We start from the raw sequence: 10,011 nt of genomic DNA, 5'->3' as shown, positions 1-10,011 counted from the left end.
CTTTTTTTTTTTTTTTTGAGTTAGGACTCCTGCTGAGGACTGCCAGGGGCCGGAGCTGCTGGGAGCGCTCTTCCAGGACGCTGGGTGGTTGCTGTGAGTGGGGAGAGGAGGACCTTTGCCTGAGGTAGCCTGTTCTGTTTTAAAGGCCTGAGATTGTGGGTGCTTTCTACTTCATCTACCTGTGCCAATGTCATAACTACTCTGATGGCTTTCACTTTCTGGTTTTGGGACTCAGTCTTTTGGTATCTTAATAAATTTTCTAGTTTATTTCCCCAAATGGTAAACCTGACGTATTTTGTGATGGATAATTATATCAGCATATTTGTAATCTCTATAGGCATTGTGAATATGGCATTGCTGATACAGGTGGAGATAAGAAAGATCAGAAGTATGGGGAACTCTCTTGAGGAGAAATAGAGGATGCTCAGAGATGAGGAAAGACCCTACCAATAAACATTAAATCTGTCTTTTTTATGGCCAAAGACTGGCCTTAATTCCTAGGACCGCTAGAGACAGATTATGCCACGTGAAGGGAGAGAATTCCGCTTTTCAGGGATTGGGATTAGTTTCTCCCATTGACAGGAATCCCCATGGGATGACTATGAACACATTTCATTCATTGTCTTTTGAGGCTTGTATTAAACAAAGCTGGAATTCAATGGCTCAGAACTCAGAAATTCTAGTATTTAATGAAGACATCAAAGGTAGCAAAATCTTCTTTCCTCACTTCACCTCTGCCCCCACTACTAAATGAGAAAACATTGGAGGCTACTCATCTCATTTGATAAGCCTGGAGAGTGAATGAAAAACCTTGGGGACGCTTTGAAATCCTTGTTTCAATAGTATTACAATAAAGTAAATGTAAGAACAAATCTCTCCTCAGACGCTTACTAACTGTGTGACCCTGGGCAAGTCGCTTAACCCTGTTTGCCTAAATTTTCTCACCTGTAAAATGAGTTGAAGAAGGAAATGGCGAAACATTCCAGAATCTTTGCCAAGAAAATCCCAAATGGGTTCATAAAGAGTCAGACACAACTGAAATGACTGATCAACGACAACTAGGGTCACTGGCTAGAGTGCCAGGCTTGGGGTTAGGGGGACTCATTTTTCTGAGTTCAAATCTGACCTTAGATACTAGCTGTGTGATCCTGGGCACATCACTTAACCCTGTTACTTCAGTTTCTTCATTGTAAAATGAGCTGGAGAAGGAAATGGCAAACCACTCCAGTATCTTTGCCAAGAAAACTACAAATAGGGTCATGAAGAGTCAGACAGAACTGAAATGACTGAACAACACTACAAAGTCTAGGAAGGATTGTATTCACTAGATGTTTCTGGAATCATATTCTTAGACTTGTAACATGAATGAATGAATGAAAACATTTGTTGAGTGTTTACTACATGCAAAGTATATATAAGTGGTGAAGAAACATAGGAAAGTAAGGCAGATCCTGCTCCCTAGGAGTTCTTATTACGACAGAGAAAACAAATGGAAGGTTTTAGCTGCAAGTCAAGTGGGAAAGTCCCATGGTCCTTAGGTGCAGTGGCAGAGCAGAAGTTGATGTCTCTTCTTTAATGTTACTCCACTGATAAAATCATATTCATTTCTGATTTTGAACCCTTTGACAGTGCCAAGGACTTTTGTGAGGAAAAAAAGAATTTTCCTTTTTTGTGTCTTCAAAAGAGGGGACTATATGTGGCACCTGCAGGGGCACTTTCCAGGCTGCATCTCCAAAGAGGCTGCTCCACAGAATGCTGGCTGAGGGCATGGGGCTGAGAGCATTCCTAAGGCTCTGGAGTTCAGGGTCCTGATTTTTTTTCTATTGGGGTTGAGGGGAGGTGGATAGCAAGGGAAGGACAAAGGGAATAAGCATTTATTTCATTCCAGGCACTGTGCAAAGAGTATTACAAATATTATTTCCTCACAACAACCCTGCAAGGTAGGTGCTGTTATTATCCCTATTTTTGCATTTGAGGAAACTGATGCAAACAGATGATAAGTGACTTGTCCAGGGTCACACTGCTAGTACATATCTAAGGTTAGATTTTTAACTTAGATCTTTGGGCCCAGTTCTCTTCCACTGTATCACCTAGCTGCCTCTAAGGAAGCTAAGAGGTGGTGGCGATTTGGCTTTCCTGGCACATGATGCCTCCTGTCTCTCTCTCTCTCTCAAGGTGCCCTGAAGCTTCAGATTGGCTTACTGAACCTCCCTGTCTCCATGTCTAACAAATGACCATTTGACCTCTGTTTGAACACGCCCAGGAGTTGGTAATCCACTATTTCTATGGACAGCCCCATTCAGCTGTTGGACAGCTCCGATAGTTGGAAAGGTCTTTGTTATATTGAACCCAAACCTGTCTTCCTGTAATTTCCTCCCATTGGCACTAGTCCTGCCTTCTACGGCCAAGTAGAAAAAAGAAATTGCTCCTTTTTTCCTGATGTTATATCCTTTCAGGTTCCTGGAAACACCTTATATCAGCCCTGAGCAGTCTCTTCTTCATGGTAAACATCCTACTGTTTTCATCTGATTCTTCTACGGCATGATTCATAGGTCCATGTCCACCTTGACCACCTTATCTTGTTTGCCAAAATCAGGGCTGCACATTTCCAGAGGATCTTAGTGTTAGAACTTACTTGGAGACACTCATGAAAATGAATGTGGGTTTTAATCAAAGGTTTGGAGTGTGGTAGTGTTGCACTTTCAAAAGCAAAGACAGGCTTAAGTTTCAGTCCCTTCATCATACTGTCTTTATTTCACTCCGAGTTGCTTAAGCAAAGATTCCTGTTTGGGGCTCTGAGCTTTAACAGGTATTCAAGAGTTTCCTGAAAACTCTTGGCAAACAGATAAAATACAATTACCTCAATTCCCAAGGCACTGCAGACAGAAGTGCCCTGAAAATCTGCAATGTAATAATTCATAGTGAACAATGGCAGGCAGCCTGCATAAAACCCAAAGTGCTTGCTTTGTAAACTTTATAGCAGCTGAGAGCACCCGAAGGGACCTCCCCCTTCCCCATATTTTATTAACCTTCCCTGTTCCAGGCTAGTGATAAGAGGATTAATCTAATTAGCACAATTGGTTTCTAACTTAATAGGGTTTTCATTTCCTCTAGGGTCTAAAGGGCACAGCCTATGGGTAATCCAGAGGGTCTTCCCTCTAACTTAGCATTCCTTCTGCACTTTCTGTCTTCTGAGAAATCAATGCTTAGCCTCAGCTGGGGTGAGAGGGGACCTTGTCTCTACAGCTAATTATGTAATTTCACCCTGAACCTCAGGGAAAAATTTGGACCCCTTTGGTTGTGCTTTTATCTATGAAAAATGGGTTTTTTGGTGCCCAGTTTAGGAGATGGGTATCCTAGACAATATAGATAGCCTGCTGTTTACTCTGGACAAGCAGCCTCTTTCTGAATGGCACAGGTCAGAGGACCTGAGTTCAAATCCTCTTTACTGCTTATTAGCTGTGTGAACTAGGGCAATTCATAGTGAACACTAACAAATTCCCTAGTCTCTGTTTATTCATTTATCTCATTTATAGAATAAATGGGTTGGATTAGATGGTCCCTCATGTACTGTCCATTTCAAGACCTATGATATCATGATGTCTAAAGATGAATTTGAAAAGAAGTCTCCAAGCTACGTTCCTCAGGCCATTTGAAGACATAGAGATGTTTAGGGAAGCTCATTTCCTTCTTGTCCTGAGTGCCTTGACCCTTAGGCTTCTGAATGCCTCTCTGTGCCTTCCATGAAGGGATATTGTCCACTAGATCTTCAGTCCTATCTTTCAAGAAATACATTGTCCTCTCAGTCTTCAGAACAAACCTCAAGTCCTCTGGATTGGGCTCCCATCCATTATGACTCATTTCTCCAAGGCTGGCATTTGCTTTCTCCAAGTCCATTGCTTTAGAACTAGATGAATTGGGTCTGATTATTCACCTGGCAGGTTCCTTTCTGAATTTACACAGATTGATTCTCCATTGCCCAAAGGACCTCATGGTCACTTTTGCTAGTTGACACATACTTTCTGGCAGGGACTGTTTTCTGAGAGGGATGAAGAGTCTGCAGCAGCACCATCATCCCCAGAAACAAATGATGCAGAAGGGAATAGTGATGGGGAGAGTGAAGTGGCTAGTGAGTGAGAATGCTGATAATGACTCATTATTGTCAGACAACCTAGTGTTTGACTGAAATGCTTGGGCAAAAAGGAACTAACATTCTCATTCTGTTTGGTAGAATTGTTTTGAAACCAACAGAAAAATTGAACTTTATAAATGTGGATGCTGATGAATAATATCAAGTCATTTATCAGCTTGGCTGCAGGACTTTTCATGAGTGGATCAAAGTATCTCACTTGGGTATTGTGGTAATATTTCTAGGGCCTCAGGCCTACAAATGAGGGTTAAGACATTACTGATCTAACAACAACATATTAAGATGAATCTTCCAGATCTCTCCAGTCAGGAAATTATGCTTTTTTTCCCCCATAGGCTTTGCACAACATTTGATTTGTACCTGTTTTAGGCACTTTCCTGAGTCTTATTTTATGTCATGGTTTTATATGTATTGTAACAGCAAGCACCCTAGCATACCCAGATGGCAGCTAGCACAGGTTCTTAGATCTGCTTTTCTAAAGGAAAGCAACTCAAAAAGGGTTAACAATCTTACTTTAATCAAATATATATCATTTACCTAGTTCAGGGAAAAATGTCAGTACCCTGAACTTCAGAGAATACAAACAGATGTTACAAGCAGACAAAAAATACAGACAGAGAAACAGATCAGCAGACAGGCTTCCAGCTGTCTGACCATTACATCCATACCTAGTCAGTTACCAGAGAGGGAAGCACCAACATCTGGGTTTTCAAAGTCAGGGGACTCAATGACTGCCCAGAATCTCATCTGGTCAAATCACACAACTCTTCCCAAAATGAGCCCCAAAGCAAAACCTCACATCAGGGTCTATATAGCCTTCTCCTGGGTCAGAGAATGTCACAATCCTCTTGACCCACTGCCCAATCACACAGCATCAAGGTGTGGGCATTCCTGAAAAACAAACCTCCCGTCACAGGCTCCATGTGACCACATTCAGCCTATCAGGAGGCAGAGTATATTTTCAAATCAGGAAAGGTTCTCAGAGTCACTTAAGCCTATCAAAGGGCCAAGGGGCAGGGAAGATCCTCAGATCCCCATTCCTACAACATGTATGTATGTGTGTATCATGTTCCCCTAAAGGCAGCTAGATGTCACAATGGATAGAGTGCTGGGCCTGGAGTCAATAAGACTTGTGCTCAAATTTGATCTCAGACACTTACTAGCTGTGTGACCCTGGGTAAGCCACTTAACCCTGTTTACCTCAATGTCTTCATTTGTAAATGAACTGGAGAAAGAAATGGCAAACCACTCTGATATCTTTGTCAGGAAAATCCTATGAAGAGGTCACAAAGAGTCAGGCTACTAGACTCTAGGACAGGATTTCTTAACTTTGTATTTTCCCTTCTCTGCATTGAGAATAGTGCTCTGCACATATCAGACACAACAAAGGATTGCATTGAATTGGATTGTAATAATGAGAACATCAAAGGTGTTTTAGCACTTACAGAGTGCTTTGACTTAATAATAACCTGTGAGCCAGGAAAATGCAAACATTGTGATTCCCATCTTGCAGATGAGGTTACCAGAGAGGCAGCGTGATTCAATGGAAACTGAGTTAGCAAATCCCACCTTTGTCTGTTAGCTGCTACCAGAAACAAGTCATTTTGTCTCTGTTGCTCTCAGCTTCCTCATTTGCACCATGTGGGGTTTGGCCAGATGTTTTCTTCAGGCCCTTCCATCTCTGGGTCTCTGATCCTATGAACTCAGACTTCTCTGCCACAGCTACCACAAATAGTCAAGTCAGGATTCAAACCTGGGTCTTCTACATCCCGCTCCAGTGTTCCTTAAAAAAGACAAACAAAAAACTCCCGGACAAAATACCTTTCCCAAAATAACTGCTCTTGGAACTTATAAACCCAACACTAACAAACTTCAGGGTGCCTCTGGCCTGTGCTTCAGCCAGCATTTGGGATGCCTGGAGTTCATGGCTGCCAGCCTGAGTTTGTTTTGGATAGTTTCTTAAATTGGGTTGATTTCCCCCCCTCCCTTTTTTTTCAAGGTTCCATTATGAAATTCCTAGAAGCAAACAAATATTATCCTCTGTGTTTCATTTTAATTCAAACAAGTCCCAAAGGTCTGCATGCCTCACCAGCCATGGCTGGGTGAATTATGGGCTGCCTGGTGCAAATAAATGAACAGAGACAGCAGTGGCAAGATGCAAGCATGGTTCTTGGGAGAAGCTGGCAATGTGGAGAAAGGGTGGTGGTATCGCTCCCATGCCCAGGTTCTGGGGTGACAGGGAGCCCCATCTCACTGAAGGGGTGAGTTCCATAGAAAAGCATTCTGAACATGGCACGGAGGTTGCTGAATCACAGACTCTAAGAGTTAGAAGGGACTTTTGCAGCCACCTAGTCCAACTCATGCCTGAGAAAGAATCCCTTCTATAACATTCCCAACAGATCATCATTCAGTGATTCACAGATTGCTAACGAAGGGAAATCTACTACCTGCCCATTGCCCCTTTGTTGTCCTTCAGTTGTGTCGGACTCATTGTGACATCATTTGGGGTTTTCTTTACAGTGGTTTGCCATTTCCTTCTCCAGCTCATTTTACAGAGTAGAGGCAAACAGAGTTAAGTGACTTGTCTAGGATCACACAGCTGGTAGATGTCTGAAGCTAGATTTGAACTTGGGTCTTTCTGACTTCAGACCTAGTGCATTATCCATTGTGTTACTTATCTACCTCTCTGGGGGCCATCTCCAGTCTTGATTTTTATCTTGCCACTTAATAGTCATTGCTTGTACCCCAAGTGGCTCAGAGTAAGTGTAAATAGCAATTGTTTCTGTTTTGGACAGAAATCTTGAGGGTCTTCCCTTCCCAGATGGATTTTTTTTGGGGGGAGGGGACTACGTAAAAGAGGCCCTTCTTTGTCTTATTTCTTAATTAGATTTAATCACTGAATGGGCATTCCCTCAGTCAGACTAAGACCTGGGAAAGAATTTAACTTAAAAACACCAAGGTCTCCAGCTGCATCTGGGGCCTTCTCCAGTTGTCCTGATCTATATTTGACCACTGGACTGAGATGGCGCTGGAGGAGAAAGTGAAGCTGGTGACTTTGCACAGCACTGCCTCACTTAAATCCAAGTCACTTGCGAGTCATGGCATCACCTTCCTGATGTCTTGGTCCTCTTCAAGAAGGAAGGACAGACAACAATAGCCATCTCTCTAAAGTGGTATTCAAAGGTAGGCCTTCCTGACTCGGAGTCCAGGGCTCTGTCTCATGCACCATGCTGTGAAACAGATGACAACACAAAGAGCTCCGATTTCACCCTCCCCCCCAATCTTTCTCCTCCTCCCCACCAGTCATGGTTCTCTGCACACAGAAAGAATTTAATAAACATTTCTTATTTTCCTAGCAGAACCATTCCTTCTATCTGATGGAAGATAGAAGGATTAAACCTGTCTGGCTAATCTGATCCCTTCTCAGTTCCCGCTTTTGTTTAAAAGAACCACTTTTGGCCTAGAGAGATAATCGCTCCAAAGTCATAGCAGTGGTGGTGTTTTGAGGAGCCATCTCCAGTTGCAACTGTTTATTAATCAAGCATTAGCCATGGCAGTTAAGCAGTTAGAGATAATCAAATCCAAGTGTGCCTTTGCCACAAGCTGTGGCTCCTGAAAGGGAATACATTCTGGAAGACAAACAGTTGCAGAAAGATGATATTGAATATTAATTGTGTGAATTTACTTACCCCACAGATGACAATGCAGATGCCAGTAATAATAAGCATCAACTTAAAGAATGCTTTCTAGCACAAAGATCCAAAGAGCTGAAGACATCAGCCCTAATGCGAAGGCTCCCTGGATGGAGGGATTTCTTGGTATTTCATTATGATCCTTGCAATGGAGCAGAAGGAAGGCATGGTCAGTGTGACTCAGTCCCTTTGTAAGACCTCAACACTAGATAAAGTGATATAATTTAATTAGTTAGGCCGTATCAGAGCAAGTATTGAGCAAAATATAGAGAAGGGGGGCAGAAAGCAATTGTGACTTCCAAGAGGTCTGATGAAGTCGATTTCCAACTCAAAAATTTTCTAATGGATCCCTATTACCAATGGTATAAAATACCATCTTCTTCGTCTGGCACTCAAGGCTCTTTGCAATATCTCTTCCAAATTGTTTTCCAGTATTATCTTATGTGACTTTTCTAGACAAACTGGACAATTCACTCTTTTCCAATGTTATTAGGACTTTTCCCTGTCCCCTATGCTTGAAATGGATCACAAAGGGATTTGGGTCCCTATCCAACTTTTGGAATTCATGTCTACATATGACATCTATATGTAAGAAACAACTAACTTAAGATAAACAATGACTCAATAGTCATGTCCTCAATAGTCATGGAGAGCCCATGCACTAGGCTTCTTGTCAGGAGGGCCTTGTCTAGGAAGTGGACTTCTGAGACCAGGCCTGGCCAGTAATCAAGTGAATGCTTCTCATTTAAGGAGGGTATCATTCTGCCATGTCTCTGTCATGTCACCATAAGCCACCTTCCCACTCATGTTTATGTGTTACCTTCCTCCAATACAATATATGCACCCTGAGGTCAGGGACTGCTTTGCTTATATACGTTGGTATCTTCAGTTCTTAGTATAGTTCCTGGCATATAGTAAACACTTAGTAAGTATACTCTTTCTGTCTGTCTGTCTGTTTCTCTCATTTGAGAAGAAACAAGCTCATGCCACCCTACCTCATAGAATTCTTGGTGTCAGAAACCCCAGCCAAATGGTGCTTCCTTGTCCTATTCTTAGCAGACTCCCACCGCCTCCCCTCTTCATCCCTGTGACTCTTCAACGTTTATTTAGGTGAAAATCTTAGTCCCCTACTGCCATTTCAGCTCTTTTACCCCCATCTACTTCAGTTGTGGGACAGCTAGATGGCTCAGTGAATAGAGTGCTAGGCCTGGGGTCAGAAGACTCTTCTGCCTGAGTTCAAATTTGGACTCAGATACTTACTAGTTGTGTGACCCTAGGCAAGTCATTTAACACTGCCTCAGTTTCCTCATCTGTAAAAACGAGCTACAGAAGGAAATAGCAGCCATTTTGCCAAGAAAACCCCAAATAGGGTCTCAAAGCTCCAACAACAACGACAACCACAGCAACCACAACACTTCAGTCTTATCTTCTGCTTATCCTGAGCCTAGAGACTCTGCTTTATTATTTAAAAAATGCTTCTTTTTAGCTAGCTTTTCTACTCCTTAAAAAATGTTTCTTATTGTCACTTGCTTTTTCTATCACCATGGCTTCCCTCAGCATCCCTCCTCTTCTCCTCTCAGAGAGCTGTCCTATACAACAAATCCACATTTTTAAAGACAGAAAGGGGGGAAATCAGTGTCACTGATCAATACATCAAAAACCCCACAAATATGTGCAAGATGCAACACTTAGGGCCTTTCTACCTCTTCAAAGGTGTAGGGCACGAGAATGTCTGTAATGGAAATGCAAATTTAAAGATCTTCCCTGCCCCTAGGCTAAAGTGCACTTGGAGCCTGGGGTGGGAGGCTTGTTTTTCAGTAGCTACTTTTTGATTGGCCAGTGGGTCCAAAAGGTTGTTACATTCTCTGAGCCAGGAGAAGGCTATATAAGCCCTGATGTGAGGCTTTGTTTTGGGCCTCACTTTGAGAAGTCTTCTGTGATTTGATGAAACTCTGGGAAGCCATTGTTGAGAGTCCCCTGGCTTTGAAAAACCCAGATGTTGAAACCCAGATGTTAATTTAGTATGGATGTAATGGTTGGACAGTTTGGAAACTGTCTACTTGATCTGTTTCTCTGTCTTGATAATTCTGTGTGTCCTGAAGTTCGGGGTGCTGACCTTTTTCCCCTGAACTAGGTAAAGGATACATATTTGACTGATTAAAGTGAGCT

This window comes from Petaurus breviceps, unplaced genomic scaffold (genome assembly GCF_028583685.1).
Source record: "Petaurus breviceps papuanus isolate PSGF00001 unplaced genomic scaffold, PetGlider_PUasm1.0 189, whole genome shotgun sequence".
Taxonomy (NCBI): domain Eukaryota; kingdom Metazoa; phylum Chordata; class Mammalia; order Diprotodontia; family Petauridae; genus Petaurus; species Petaurus breviceps.
The sequence above is the reverse complement of the archived record's forward strand: the minus strand, read 5'-3'. Positions refer to the sequence as shown.